At 39.5% G+C, this 16,638-nt stretch overlaps 1 protein-coding gene across 1 annotated transcript in view; it reads left to right on the forward strand.

Annotated features, from left to right (window-relative positions):
- Positions 1-992: 992 nt before the first annotated feature.
- The window catches only part of CRB1 (crumbs cell polarity complex component 1), a 145,242-nt gene continuing 129,596 nt past the window's right edge, over positions 993-16,638 (forward strand). The window contains exon 1 of the mRNA XM_065880477.1: positions 993-1,428. The gene's annotated coding sequence lies outside the window, so the exon portion shown is untranslated. The remainder of the gene's footprint in view (positions 1,429-16,638) is intronic.

Raw genomic sequence — 16,638 nt, forward strand, 5'->3', positions numbered from 1 at the left:
CTCTGTGATCATAATGTGCGTAGATTCAGGGAAACTTTGTACACATGCATATAGCCAGTGAATTTGGAAAAGAATCATAGAATTTTTGCTTTCTTGCAGGTTATCATTCCAATTAGAATTTTAAAAATGTATCCCTAGAACAGAGAAGCTTTCAGAAAATTGAAAGTCCATAAACTTTACAACATCTGCTTCCTTGCGGTGGGACTTAATCTGTCACCTGTTAAGATGTACACAATATTGTGTTGCTGTGAGGATTATAAATAATATCTGTGAAACACCTGACATGTTTGGTACAGAGAGTAGACCTTCCACAAATAGTTGGTATTTTATTTTTATATTTTCACTTTTCTATGCTTTTCTTTTTAGAGCATAAATGGTGATTGTGATAAACAGTCAAAAGCCAAAGTATAGTATTCATTCAAATATTAGTTTCCGTTCGTATATTCAGAGACAATTTTTTATCTCATCTCCCAGTATACCCCCAAAATTCTCCATGAGAGAATGTGAATTTCAAAATTTGGGATTTATGGGACAGTTTAACAATTCACCCCATTGCTCAACAGCACTTATATACCTGAGAAAGGAAAATGCAGGAGAAGCAAAGAATCTGAAACCAGCCATTTTTGTTTCTTATTAGAAGCTGTATGAAAAAAAAATGACAAATCATCATTAGTGACAAAAGTCATTATTAGACAAATTTGACAAGTTCATCACCAGAATGCAGTCAATTTTGTATTTCATTGAGTTTCTTCGAGATGCATGAAGAGCAGAAAGAAGGAACTTCTTTAATTTATTGTCCACCATTTATTTGTAAGCTTCATCCTGATGTTTTTTATTTCCTTGTAGATTCCTTTTGCAATAAAAATGACACCAAGTGCCTCTCAGATTCTTGCCAAAACAATTCTACATGCAAGGATTTTTCAAAAGATGGCAGTTGCCATTGTTCAGGCACAGCCATTAATTTGGACAAAGACTGTGACCATGAGGAAGACCCTTGCTTCTCCAGTCCCTGTCCAGGAAATACCACTTGTGTGAGTGTCCCAGGAGAGAGGAGGTTTCTGTGCAGATGTCCTCCTGGGTACAGTGGGACCACCTGTGACACGGCCATTGCTCCCTGTGGCACCAACTCCTGTCAACACGGAGGCTTTTGCCATCAGGACCCTGTGCACCCTGTGTGCATCTGCCCTGCTGGATATGCCGGAAGATTCTGTGAGCTGGAGCACGATGAGTGTGCGTCCAGCCCCTGCCACAACGGTGCTGTGTGCCAGGATGGAATCAATGGCTACTCCTGCTTCTGTGTCCCAGGCTATCAAGGCAGGCACTGCGACTTGGAAGTGGACGAGTGTGTGTCAGACCCCTGCAAGAACGAGGCCACGTGCCTCAACGAGATAGGACGGTACACTTGCATCTGTCCCCACGATTACTCCGGTAAGTGTGATTCCACTCAAATCCCAGATGATGTAATTAGCATTCTCTTTAATGTGACAGAAGCAGAAGTGGCCTATTATGTCCCATCCAACTGCTTATGAAAATGGCCTTGACAGGAACTCATCAACAGATAGAAAGCTTCCTAAACTACTAAAAATCCACTGAGCTTAAGCATTTGTGTACTGCCACTGTCGTCATTTTAAATGGAGTCCTACATTGTTTAAAACATAGATTTAGCCTAGAATTAGTGGGCTCTGCAGGACCTAGCCTTCCGGGTCAGGGCAGTACAGGCTTCCCGGCAGAGCAGATGCCCTTCGTCCTAGCTAACCTAACATGTGCCCTCTCCTGCCACCGCAGCCTGGTGGGGGCAGGCCACAGGATGGACGTGGGTAGATGGGTTTCTAGTGTTGAAGTGTGATAAACACACCAAGGATAGCAAGGCTGACAGAGCATGGCGGATGAGATAAGTCACGAGCTTACTCCTAAAGAAGTCACTTCTTGTTCAATCTCTTGGAAATAGCAAGTAATAGTCCCTCATACCTATTCACAAAGTTTTTGCTGATGTTGATTTAGTAATAGAGTAACAAGCAGCTCATTCATTACAAGGCTACCTGCTGTTCATCATCCTCGCGCTCAGTCTCCATTCCTCCCCCCTCCCGCCATTCTCCTGAGTCAGCTGCCCATTTAGGTAGTTTTTCATGCCAACCATCTTCCTTACACCGTTTTACTCTGTGGATTTCCCGTCTACTGTAAGGGGTCTTTGCTTTCTCACGTTCGTTCTAACTTCTGCTCACCACTTTCCCGGGCTTCCTAACTACTAGCTCTGTGACATCATTCTCCTGTTATGCCTCTTTTTCCCTTAGTTCGTGCCACTTTTGTAGCCTCCTGGGGTATTTGGCTTCCAACTTGCCTTTTCCCACCCCTTTGACACTTACTTCTTGGTCTTGTGATTCTTTTTCCAAGTATGCTAAGCAATATAATTATTTAACAAATACCCCCTCAGAGTTTGTACCAGAACGCTCCAGGATCATTTTGCTAATATTACAGATTCTAGAAACGTCTATTTTACAAAGTAGACATATCCCTAGTGGCTCTGATGTAAAATTTGCTCCCTCTCCCTTGACCTTCACCTACAGCTAATCCTCAAATTCTGTTGTTTTGACATCCAGGAGGTCTCCCAAATTGAGCTCATCCACTCTGTTGCCAGTGCCTTGCCTCATGCCGTCAGATCTCTTGTGTGACGCACAGTACATTCTCCAGACCCTTATCTTCCCCAACTGGTTCTGAACAATGCCTCCAAAATAATCCTTCTAAAATAGACCTGGCTGTGCTGTTCCCTTCTGAAGGGCTTTGAGAGCTCCCCACTACATAGAGACCAATTTTAATGTCTCACTAAAAACCCTCCATAATTTGTCCCTTACTTATGGGTCATATCTCCACCCACCATTCCACCAAAGCATTCTATTTCCTCAAGGCATCTTCACTCTTTATTCTAGTGGCTTCCATCCTTCTGGAAGGCCCTGCCTCGATTCACAATATCTACTCTGTGAAGTTCTTCTTTACTTTAAATCCTCAGTTCACCACCCAGCTCAAGAAGTATTTCTGACTTACTAGTAGCTATGTAGTAATTATGACTATTTATTACTTCCATAGTAGTTTGCACCTCTATTAAAGAACTTCCTGTATTCTGTCCTCTTCTTCAGATATGTGTTTTTGTCTCCTCCCACTAAAGTGTTAGTTTTGAAAGAAGTCATTTCTTATATTTGTTCTTTAATTCATCAATACTTTGGGGGTATTTATTATATTAAGTTAGTGAATTAAAAAGAGTAGTACTCAGCACAGTGAATAATGGTGGCTTAATAAACTGTTAGTGAATTGTTCTAATTAATTCTTCCTTAACTTTCTGGGCACCCTTCCTAGTAATGAAACCGATGTATAATAAATAGATATTAAACTAGATTTTACTTTCTCTTTATGCATACTTCATGATGGTAGAATGCTTGTGTCGAGTGGAAAATTATTTTGTTGAGTGCCCTTGAATTACCAATACTATGCTAAAAGTTATGGGGTGTACTAAAGGAGCTTATAAAACAGTACTTCTACATGAAAAAACCCCTTGTTCATATGCCATACTATCATATCCATTCTCTTGAGTTATAGCAATTGATTTCAATTATTAAGTTTAAAATTTTTTTTTATTGAGCTGCCGTTGATTTGTAACATTATGTTTCATACAAACAGCATTATATTTCTACTTTTGTATACACTACAGTGTGCTCACCACCAAAATCAATTTTATTAATTTTTGAATAAAAATGAGAAGTAAATTTTTGTAGGGCTGGTTTGGGATTGCTTCTGTTTATAAAGGTCACATTTAAAAACCACTATAGTTTATTAAGATAATATCTTCGGTTTCCTGCTCCTAATACAATATCCTGAATGGTGACTAAAAGGAATCGATGTGAGATCACATGTTTCAGCCATTTTAACTACAGTTTTCTGAAACAGTCTTATAATTGCAGAAACACAGCTTGAAAAATTATGTTTTACAGTCTACGTGTTTTTACATTTACATTTTAATTTAATTGGATTGTAATGAATCTTTTAAGTGGTTTAAATTTAGGCATAAAAGATGTCACAGGTGTGTCGCAAATGTGAAATGTAGTAAAACTCCATCATAAGGCATTTCACTGTGCGATAAATTAATGTATCCTGTGGCTGCATCATATCCCTGCTGGGCCTAATAAGAATCAATGCCTCTTCCTCACTAAAACACGCAAAGTCCACAATGAGGACACTTCCCTTGCCCAAACCCTGATATAAAAGTGTTGTTCCCTATTTAAATATGTTCTCCTTTTGTTTTCCAAGAAATCAGCTACATTTGATTATTTCAGCTTTCAAGGGACATATATACAACTTACCTGCAAACAGCATTTCAGTGAACGACTCAGAAGGCATTAAGAACAAGGTCTGTTATTAGCTGGGTAGGCTTGTTCGGAGAGAAAGGTGTGGTTTAGGCTTGATCACCAGTCTCCTCCCACAGTGAGGTAGCCCGCGTCTGGGATCTCGTCCGTGGTTCTCAGGCCTGACTGCACAGGAGCAACTCCCCACGGAGCTCTGAGCCAGAGGTGCTCGTTTCTGCCTCCCGGGAACCACATTTAGCTGACGGTTCTAATGCACAGCCTGGCTGGAAGCCAGAAATTAAGTTTATGTGAACCCAATTGGAAAATTTTCTTGCACAGCCCCAACCTTTAGACCCTCAAGGAAGCTTGTTTTTTTGGCGCTGCCCTGTGGTTTCCAGTGTTCATGGCAACTCAGGCCAATTAATGAGAACCCCCAAGAAGGTCTATAGAATCAGGGAAAAAGCTGGAGCTGAAAAGGACAGAAGAAAGCCCTCGGCCCTCAGCACCGGTTCGCGGAGGCTCCGGCTCGCCCCGGCCCTCCAGACGCATCCCGGAAACTATATCGCAGGCCCGAGCTGTGGCGGGCCATGTCCAAATTTAGAGTGATCATAAAGAACCCGGCTTACAGGAAAAAGCCCGCGTTCCTCTGAGCAGCACAGCCAGAAAACGCAATAAATTTTCAAAGACAGGGAGGCAGGAGAGGAGAGAGTGGTAGCACTTGGAGAGAGGGTTCACCCTAAGGGGCTTCTCCGCTCTGCGTCCTCCTGCCGGGGGATTCACGAGCTACAGCAGCGGGCTCCGGCTCCAGAGGCGCTCAAGGTGATGGCGGGAATCTGCGCTGCATAAGCAAAAACTCCGTTTCAGCTGAAAGCGAACAGCGGCCAACTTTTTTTTAATGAAAAGAATATTAGCTTTGAGCATGTGACTGCTTTTAGTTCAAGGGCTTGAAATGGATCATTCTGTAATTGAAGTCTTCGTTAGAATTAGCCCGATTGACTAATGAACATTTTTCACGTTAAAATGCCTGCAGCATGAGAAAAATAGAGCTACAGGAGGGCAGGGGGAAGGCCAGTTGGATGCACGGTGAAGCAAAACAATATAGGAAAATATCTTAGTTCCTCAACTGTAAAACAGATCTTTGGTATAAAAATAATCTTTTGGGAAATAAGAAAAAACACTATTTTAAATGTACTTATCGACTGTAAGATCCAGCTCTATTTCAGAAACAAAAATATGTGAAGAAATTCACTTTATATTCAAGAAAATGTCTTAGTATACGGAGACAAATTAGCACATGGAGACTAGTTAGAAAGCCGTTGCAAGACCAGGTGTAAGACGTTAGGACCAGGCCTGGAAGAGGGGTATAGGCATGTAAGGGAAGAGTAGGTGTACCATCCCTAGGAAGAAGACTCGCTGACATTTATCAAAGCCGGAATATTTCCAAACTTATTTTACCAACAAAAAACTTGAAATCCGTAATACGAAAATGAGAATGCATTAAAAGTTCAATTGCCATTTCCAGCTTAATGAATTTATAATCTCTACCAGTGGTTCTCAAACTTTAGCATGCAACAGACTCACTATTAAAGTACAGTTTCCGATTCAATAGATCTGAGGTGGGGTCCAAGAGCTGCATTTATAGCAAGTTCCCAGGCGGTGCTGATGCTGCTAGTTTGGGGACCACACTTTGAGAACCACCGATGTAGACAATTACGTGGATTCTCATGTGGCATCCTTGATTCTTATTTCACAAACTTTATGAGACGAGGAAAAAGAGTCAACACAAAGTAGTTATATGTATATTTTAATATATTTTATTTTACATACTTATATATTTATTTTATATATACAGTGTATACATATGTATATATACTATTTATTACTGGAAACAGTTCCAGATAAATGATATGGGTAACAATAAATGTTTGTTGAGTTCATTCAGTCATTAATTTAGTGAACAAGCACATATGTATATATTGAGTCCCTGCAATGTGTCAGGCATTGTTTTGTTTCTGTAAATATAATAAGAAAAGTGATGAAAAAGTCCCCTTACATTCAAGAAGGAAGAGATAGACATGTATAAAATAAGTAATAGGTAGGTAAAAATATGTAGTAGGGTAGGTGGTGGTAAACTCAGTGGAAAAATGTAAAACAGAAAAAGAGGGAATTAGGGATTAAGCTTTAGGTAGAATGACCAGGGAAGGCCTCACTGAGAAGTTGACAGGAGAATAAAGTTCTAGGGAGGTGAGAAAGGGAGTCGGGCAAATGCCTTGTGGAATAGCACCCCTGGAAGAGGAACAGCATGTGCAAAGGCCCTGAGGCAGAGTCCATGGAATGTTGGAGAAGCAGCAATGAGATCTATGTGATTGGAGTGGAGTGGGCAAGGAGGAGACATAATAGAGTCAGATTACTGAGACTTATAGGTCATGGTAATGACTTTGGCTCTTCCTCTATGTGAGATGGGAAGTTGTTGGAGAGTTTTGTTTTTTTTTTTAATGTTTGTTGAAGTATAGTTGATTTACAATGTTGTGTTAGGTTCAAGTGTACAAAAAATTGAATTGGTTTCTTTTCCATTATAGATTATTATAAGATATTGAATATAGTTCCCTGTGCTATACAATACGTCCTTGTTGTTTATCTATTTTATACATAGTAGTGAGTACCTGTTAATCCCAAACTTGTTGAAGAGTTTTGAGCAGAAGACTGAAATGGTTTGACTCGCATTTTATTTATTTATTTAATTTATTTTTGGCTGCGTTGGGTCTTAGTTGCAGCACGTAGGATCTTCGTTGAGGCATGTGGGATCTTTCGTTGTGGTGCACGGGCTTCTGTCTAGGTGTGGTGCATGGGATTCTCTCTAGTTGTGGCACGTAGGCTCCAGGGCGTGTGGGCTCTGTAGTTGTGGTGCACGGGTTCCAGAGTGTGTGGGCCCTGTAGTTTGCAGCTCATGAGCTCTAGTTGAGGCACACAGGCTCAGTAGTTGTGGCACGTGGGCTTAGTTGCCCCATAGCATATGGTATCTTAGTTCCCCAAGATCTTAGTTCCCCAACCAGGGATCGAACCCCCATCCTCTGCATTGTAAGGTGGCGTCTTTACCACTGGACCACCAGGGAAGTCCCTTGACTTGCATTTTAATAAAATGTCTTTGCTTATTATGTTGAGGATATGCTGAAGGGAGAGGTTAAGGTAGAATTAGGGTGCCCAATGGAGAGTAATACAGTAATCCAAGTAAATGGACTATTATTTGAGAGGAAAGAGTGAAAGAGAAGTATCACAATAGCACCTTTTTTCCTTTAAAATTTAGGACAGAAATGAACACTGAAGGATCACGGATCACGCAAACGAAATGAGAGCACACCTTCCCCGGCCTGCTTTCTTCTGCCCTCTGGCGGGATGTCCAGATTATTCAGCACAGGTCTATCCTTCACAATATTTCTAGCAACCATGCAGGCTTCCTTAGAAGTTCAGATCAACCATATCGTCATGCAGCGTCTTTCACATCCACGCCTGTGACTTACCCTACTTCTCTGCATCTTTTTACTCATTTAAAATTTCCTATCAGAGCTTTTTTTTTTTTTTGATAATTCTTCATGTTCTTCTCTGAGCTTTCTCCAGTAGTTCTCATCCATTCTGATTCTAAGAGGTAGCGAACTCTGACACTGCAATTACAGTGGCATTTATTAAAGGCATATTTTGAATTTCAGTCAGTGTGGAGATTAGAACCTATTCTTGATGTTCCATCATGCCTAAATGTATTTTTGATCAACTAAAGCACTTTGAAGCATCTATGATGAATCAAGTGGGTAATTTAATGGTCATGAAAATAATCTGGGAAAAATAAAAGTATTATATATTATAAAATATAAGCTTATTTCATGAGAAATAATATTATCGTTACTATTGAAAGATTTTTTTTACTGAAAGTATAATCCTGATTATAAAATTAAGGCATAAAACTTGATGAACTTACATCAATTTACTGGGAATAATTTTTAATAAATAGTCCATATTTATATAAACATACTCAATATATGACACCAGTTTAAGTAACACTTAAATATTGATTCTATGAGCACCTACCTAGATATCTCAAATTTTACTCACCATGTAATATACCCATAACAATTATCTTTCAGACCTCAAAGGAAAATAATGTATAACAGCCTAAAGAGAAATTCTGAATTTCACAGGCTGTATCTTTATTTTATCAAAGGAAAATGGTTGTTTTTCTATATGCTCTTAATTATTAAATTGACCAACTTTTGGTGGTGTCATGTAAAGGCAATTAAACACTGTTCAGGCCTTTGCTCAGGACTAGAGCCATTTGAAGTAGTTTTTATGATGAAATGTAGTTTCTGGCTTTTGACAAATGTGTGTTGAATGAGTGTACAAAATAACAAATGCTATTTGCTCAGCAAATATTTATCACAGCCTTGCAAGGCACTGGACACTCTGCCGGACCGTGGAAATATAAAGATGACTAAGGCAAAATTTATTCAGGGAGGAGGGGTGTAAACAAAAATTACAGTCTCTCTCTGAACAGAGTGCAGAGGAAGCACAAAGGAAGATGCCGCTCAGGGTCAGGAAACGCTCCAGAGAGAAAACGGACCATAGCAGAGCAGGGGTGCACCACTTCCAGGATGTAGAGCTGAGACTTCTGTCCTCTGGCTACATTTATTATTATTTTTGAATGAATAACAATGAGCTGAATGCAAGGGGCAAGGACTGCAGAGATGTTTTAGAAAGGGGTGATGTCTCTCCGGTCGTGTTTGCTCTGATGATTGGCTTGTGGTTTAGGCAGTAGTTACGGATGACGTGCTCAATCCTAAACTCTGTCTCCCTCTGACTCCTCCTCTTAGTGCCTTCCCAGCTATGAGCAGGGTGCGCGGGCTGAGTGAGGAGGAGATATGGTCATACATGATACTAGCCTGTAATATGAGGAATTAGCAGGAGACAGGGATTCCAGGCCCAGCTTTGATGTTCTCTAGTGGTTTGGTATTGATAAATAACAAGAGTTCTGAGCTTCTGTTTCCTCATTTTAACATATAGGCATAATAATATCACCTAACCTCAGGGTCCTGGTGAGAATGACATGACTTAATGAAAGTTTTTTCATGAACTATTTAAGTCTATGCATATGCTGGTTGTCACTATTTTAACATCCTCAATATTGCTACTAGTACCATTGCCGTTTATATTTCTCTAATAATTAGTGATGTTGAGCATCTTTTCATGTGCCTCTTGGCCATCTGTATGTCTTCTTTGGAGAAATGTCTGTTTAGGTCCTCTTTCCATTTTTTGCTTGGGTTTGTATTTTTGATAATTCAGCTGCTTGAGCTGTTTGTATATTTTGGAGATTAATCCCTTGTCAGTTGTTTCATTTGCAAATATTTTCTCCCATTCTGAGGGTTGTCTTTTCATCTTATTTATGTTTTCCTTTGCTGTGCAAAAGCATTTAAGTTTAATTAGGTCCCATTTCTTTATTTTTGTTTTTATTTTCATTCCTTTAGGGGGTGTGTCAAAAAAGATCTTGCTGAGATTTATGTCATAGAGTGTTCTGCCTATGTTTTCCTCTAAGTGTTTCAGAGTGTCTGGCCTTACATTTAGGTCTTTAATCCATTTTGAGTTTATTTTTGTGTATGGTGTTAGGGAGCATTCTAATTTCATTCTTTTGCATGTAGCTGTCCAGTTTTCCCAGCACCATGTATTGAAGAGACTGTCTTTTCTCCATTGTATAGTCTTGCCTCCTTTGTCATAGATTAGGTGACCATAGCTTCATGGGTTTCTCTCTGGGCTTTCTATCCTGTTCCATTGACCTATATTTCTCTTTTTGTGCCAATACCATACTGTCTTGATTACTGTAGCTTTGTAGTTTAGTCTGAAGTCAGGGAGCTCGATTCCTCCAGTTCTGTTTTTCTTTCTCAAGATTGCTTTGGCTATTTGGGGTCTTTTGTGTTCCCATACAAATTGTAAAACTTTTTGTTCTAATTCTGTGAAAAATGCCAATGGTAATTTGATAGGAATTGCACTGAATCTGTACATTGCTTTGGGTAGTATAGTCATTTTGACAATGTTGATTCTTCCAATCCAAGAACATGGTATATCTCTCCATCTGTTTGTGTCATCTTTGATTTCTTTCATCAGTATCGTATAGTTTTCTGAGTACAGGTCTTTTGCCTCCCTAGGTAGGTTTCTTCCCAGGTATTTTATTCTTTTTGTTGCAATGGTAAATGGGAATGTTTCCTTAATTTCTCTTTCTGATCTTTTGTTGTTAGTGTATAGGAATGCAAGAGATTTCTGTGCATTAATTTTGTATCTTGCAACTTTACCAAATTCATTGATTAGCTCTAGAATTTTCCTGGTGTTATCTTTAGGATTTTCTATGTATAGTATTGTATCTGCAAACAGTGACAGTTTTACTTCTCCTTTTCCAATTTGGATTCCTTGTATTTCCTTTTCTTCTCTGGTTGCCGTGGCTAGGACTTTCAAAACTATGTTGAATAATAGTGGCGAGAGTGGACATCATTGTCTTGTTCCTGATCTTAGAGGAAATGCTTTCAGTTTTTCACCATTGAGAATGATGTTTGCTGTGGGTTTGCCATATACAGCCTTAATTATGTTGGGGCAGTTTCCCTCTATGCCCAATTTCTGGAGAGTTTTTATCATAAATGGGTGTTGAACTTTGTCAAAAGCTTTTTCTGCATCTACTGAGATGATCATTTGGTTTTTATTCTTCAGTTTCTTAATATGGTGTATCATATTGATTGATTTGCATATATTGAAGAATCCTTGCATCCCTGTGAAAAATCCCACTTGATCATGGTGTATGATCCTTTTAATGTGTTGTTGGATTCTGTTTGCTCGTATTTTGTTGAGGATTTTTACGTCTATGTTCATCAGTTATACTGGCCTGTAATTTTCTCATATTGTGGTATCTTTGTCTGGTTTTGGTGTCAGGGTGATGGTGGCCTCATAGAATGAGCTTGGGTGTGTTTCTCCCTCTGCAATTTTTTGGAAGAGTTTAAGAAGGATAGGTGTTAGCTCTTCTTTAAATGTTTGATAGAATTCACCTGTGAAGCCATCTGGTCGTGGACTTTTGCTTGCTGGAAGATTTTTAATCACAGTTTCAATTTCAGTGCTTGTGATTGGTCTGTTCATATTTTCTATTTCTTCCTGGTTCAGTCTTGGAAGGTTGTGCCTTTCTAAGAATTTGTCCATTTCTTCCAGGTTTTCCATTTTATTGGCATATAGTTGCTTGTAGTAGTCTCTTATGATCCTTTGTTTTTGTGTGTTGTCAGTTGTAACTTTTCCTTTTTCATTTCTAACTTTATTGATTTGACTCCTCTCCCTTTTTTTCTTGATGAGTCTGGCTAAAGGTTTATCAATTTTGTTTATCTTCTCAAAGTAACAGCTTTTAGTTTCATTAATCTTTGCTATCGTTTTCTTCATTCCTATTTCATTTATATCTGCTCTGATCTTTATGATTTCTTTCCTTCTACTAACTTTAGGTTGTGTTTGTTCTTCTTTCTCTAGTTGCTTTAGGTGTAAGGTTAGGTTGTTTATTTGAGATGTTTCTTGTTTCTTGACATAGGATTGTATTGCTATAAACTTCCCTCTTAGAACTGCTTTTGCCACATCCCATAGGTTTTGGGTCATTGTGTTTTCACCGTCATTTGTTTCTAGGTATTTTTTGATTTCTTCAGTGATCCACTGGTTATTTAGTAGCATATTGTTTGGCCTCCATGTGTTTGTGTTTTTTAGTTTTTTTCCTGTAATTGATTTCTAATCTCATAGTGTTGTGGTCAGAAAAGGTGCTTGATATGATTTCAATTTTCTTAAATTTACTGAGGCTTGATTTGTGATCCAAGATGTGATCTATCCTGGAGAATATTCCATGTGCACTTGAAAAGAAAGTGTATTCTGCTGCTTTCAGATGGAATGTCCTATAAATATCAATGAAGTCTATCTGTTCTAATGTGTCATTTGAGGCTTGTGTTTCCTTATTAATTTTCTGTCTGGATGATCCGTCCATTGGTGTAAGTGGAATGTTAAAGTCCCCCACTATTATCATTGTTTACACCATGTTGACCAATAATTTTTACAGATCATTTTCTTATACCTGAACTGCTTTCTTTTTGAATATATTAGACTCATACTCAGGAATGGGTTAACTGAGGTCATAACCTCTGCACTCTGTTTATGAGTTAAAACTGGAATATTATGATATGTCTAGGTAAGAATTTAATTTCTGAAGCTGCCATATCATAAAATAAAGGATTTAAGAAATTGTTAATATTATAACTTTTCAAATACTCAGGTATAACAGTTATCCTAATGAAGAGAAACATAAGAAAGATGTTTATGATGAAAAGATTGTAATTACCAAAGGGTGAAATGTATAATATTGGCATATTTAACATAAAATGTGAACTTCATAATTTTTCTATAATCTTCCCAAGAAACTTAAAAAATTAAGCAAGATATAAGCCACTCAGAAAAGTAGTGTGTTTTTCAAACATAGCATCTTGGAGACCCTGAAATGGGTTACTCCAATTTAAACTTGGTATAGATTTTCTCACTTTTACACATTAAAAATGTATATCTACACACATACAAAATATGGGCAGTAGATTGAGGAAGTCATGCCTATTGACTTAGGAAAGTAAGATTTTAAAATCAAGTAACATCTTTGTACATGTTATGACATTTCAGATGGGATGAAGTTTGGAGGTATAGCACAGAGACGGGTTGAGAGAAAAATGGCTGGAGAAGAGGAATGAAGGACGAGCTGGTTAGAGTAGGGGAGGCGGAAGAGCATTTCCACAGTAGACCAGCACTCTAGGAAGGGTCACAGACAAGGCAGAACAGGAAGGCGCTGCTGCTCTCCGCCTGCCCTTAGGACTGACGAGAAAAGAGCCGTTTTTTCCTCTCCTAGAACGAGGTCTAGCCTCCATGAATATTCTGGAAAGATGGGGATGAAATAGAGTCAAGAACATTCTTAAACTTTCACGAATGATAAGAGGAGGAGGGAATAGGGCAAAATATGAAAGGGGTTAACAAAATGAGCAAAAAGCATGCTTAATATTAAAGAGGTTATTCCAGTTATGACTCTTGCTGAAAGCATACCTTTCAGAAACAAAGAAGATTTAGATAGCTATAATAACAATGATATAATTAGTTAAATAAATAAAATAGTGCCTATTGCCCAAGAGTATCTCTTGTGGTTAAGGGTAGCCAATGGCCTGGAAGAGTTCAAGGGTCATGAAGACACAAGGCATCTGCCTAATTCCAAGCCTAACCTACCCAAAGGAGCTTATTCCACCTGGTGGCAGGTGTGATGGGCCCTCCTAAGCCCCCCAGAGATGTGCGGGTCAGGCAGCAGGCATCCTCTGTGAGAGACCCTGGAGGCCTGGGAGCCAGCTGTGCATGTGCTCCGCACATTGCTCTCTGGAACAGGGGGAATCCGGGCCAGAACCCGGTTCAGGAGAGGCCAGTTCTGTATCCTGTGCTCCTGGGGGAAACCAGACATCTGCCAATTACAAGCCCTAATCCACCTAATGATGCCCGTTCCCCCCGAAGGCACAGCTGGCAGAAACTCACTGCCTTGCCTTGGCCAGCCAGGTGGTCTGCCTGGGGACCCTCCAGTTGGGGCGCCTGGGAGCCCTAGTTTTTGGGTAGGGAGAGGCTGGGTCCCTGGAGTAGATTCTGGTGGGAATAATAAAGTATTAATAATACTTTAATACATATTATAATATGTAATAAATATTATTAGAAATAATAAAAGAATACATCTATTTTCATATTTTATCAGGGTTAAATTCATCATTGATAATTACATTGACTTCATATACACTAAGAAAGAAAAATTCCACAACTAAAATATAGCACAACACCAAGGCACTGTTGATTGTAAAGTCCATGGTGGTTTCTAGAAGTTAAAAATATGAGGGTGGGGCTTCCCTGGTGGCGCAGTGGTTAAGAGTCCGACTGCCGATGCAGGGGACACAGGTTTGTGCCCGGTCCAGGAAGATCCCACATGCCACAGAGCCCGTGAGCCATGAGCCATGGCCGCTGAGCCTGCGCTGAGCCTGCGCATCCGGAGCCTGTGCTCCGCAACAGGAGAGGCCACAGCAGTGAGAGGGCCGCGTACCGCAAAAAAAAAAAAAAAAAAAAATATATATATATATATATATATATATATATATATATATATGAGGGTGAAACATAGCAGTCTTGGAATTGATGAAACTTATTTGTCCTTCAGAGATGAATCCTAAGCTTGTAAAGTCTACTTTAAGTGAATGCTTTTTAAAAGGTGTGTTAATAACTTTTTGGTATCTTTAGGAAAGGTGTGTCTAAATGCACAAGCCAGAGATCCTTTTGTATAAAAATCCAGAGATGTTCCCACTGAAAATAAAAATCCCGACTCTAATCTCTCATAGCATCTTGCTAATCATTATTTTACTAGCTTGACACTATTAATCAGAGCAGGAAGTGGCACAGCCTCTTTTCATTGTCCCAGGATGTTAAAAGGTTATACCTGATATATAGAAATCCAGACCTCTACTGTAAACCCATAGCTGTAATGGAAACGTGTGCTATGTACCTCTGCACTGATACTGGGTCCAGATTTGCACTGACAAGTGTTGTAACTGATGTACCGTATATCATTCCTTAAAGACCCCAGAAATAGCATATATAATTCTTATTCAAAAGGAAAATGTTGTGCATAGAGAGGCCTGTTAGATATTAATTATATTGGGTGGACTCTGAAATTTAGGATGATAACTTAAAGCTAAAGTGGAATTATTTCCAAAGTGTGGGCTCTGCAGATAATGAGAAAGGTGATCAGAGTGGTTGGTCAATGCCACACGGTGTGTGTGGTTCCCTCTATCCCCACTGTGATGAGTGATGACAGCGTCGGTGACCAGACCTGCTCCTGGCTGATAACCTGTGATGTGCATTATCTTGCAGTAGAGTTAACCTTGATCTCTAATTGCTGAAAGATGCATATTGAGCTGAAAAATCTCTAAATGCTGATCAGAAGTTTAGGGCACAATTGTTCAGAAACAATGCTTTGTTTAGACATTTGCCAAAGCCACAGATTTGACTTTATGGCTTTGATTTTGACTGGGCCCAGGCTTGTGGAAGCGTTGAGAAGCTGCATCCTGGCATGCCGATCACTTTCAGGAGAGAAGGTGAGTCACTCCATAGCTATGACATGATCATTCACTCACAATTCATTGAGCATTTGCTATGTCCCAGAATATGTGCTAAATGCTACAGATCTCAGTGTTAAAAGACAAAGACTTTGACCTCAAAAATCTAGCAATTTTGTAGATAAAATTGACAAATAAAGCAATTGCTGTACAATATAATATATACTTTTATATTACAGTGAAGTGGTGCTTAAGGCAGGTCTAAGTGGTTCACTACAGTTTCCAGAATCATGTGACACTGGACCTCAATCTTGGAGAACTAACTGGAATCAGCCAGGGCAGAAGGGAGGGAGGAGTGGGCTTTACAAGTAAGGAGAACAGCTCTGTGGAGTCTAGGGGCATGAGACACGGTGGGCCGCAAGACCATCCTTGTAGGTGGCCCCAACCGAGTCCACATCTTTTAGAAGCTTCTACAGTATTCCAAGACACTGTGCTTTTTCCTAGACAAGGAGAAAGTATTTTAAAAATTTGCACAGACGATAGTAAAATCAGATTTATATCATATAAAGATCACTGTCAGAAATGTAGAGAGTGATTAGGAAGAGAGAAGCCAGTAGTAGTCAGACCAGATGAGAGATGGTGAGGGTCTGGATAAGTTTACAGCAATGGGGATGGCACCTTAGATCCATTTCTAAGGGAGAAATGACAGGATTTGATGACTAATTAGGATGTGGGAAATAACAAGTGAGATGACGATAGTTGCTAGAAATCTGGCTTGGGTGACCTGGATGATAATCCCATTTACTGACAGGGATGGGGGTGTAGAGGGTCAGAGAGGGTGGACGGAAGAGAGAGAGTCTGTATTTGGAATTGTTGAATGATGCCTGTGAGATAGTTAGCGGAGATATCCTGTAGATAGCTGGATTCAGAAGGGAGATCTAACCTCGAGTTACACACCGCTAATGTAGTTTCTATGGAAGTGTCATGGGAAAAACTCCTTCCTGATTTCCAGAATAATGGTCACCTGCTTCCCCCCACTCCACCCCCACAGTCTTTTCTCAAATGCAAGTAAATAAACAAAACATTTAAATTTTTTTCCAATGCAACTTTAATTCCTTGGCCTTTGCTGGAACTTGGTATTTTTCTGA

Source organism: Phocoena phocoena, chromosome 1 (genome assembly GCF_963924675.1).
Source record: "Phocoena phocoena chromosome 1, mPhoPho1.1, whole genome shotgun sequence".
NCBI classification, from domain to species: domain Eukaryota; kingdom Metazoa; phylum Chordata; class Mammalia; order Artiodactyla; family Phocoenidae; genus Phocoena; species Phocoena phocoena.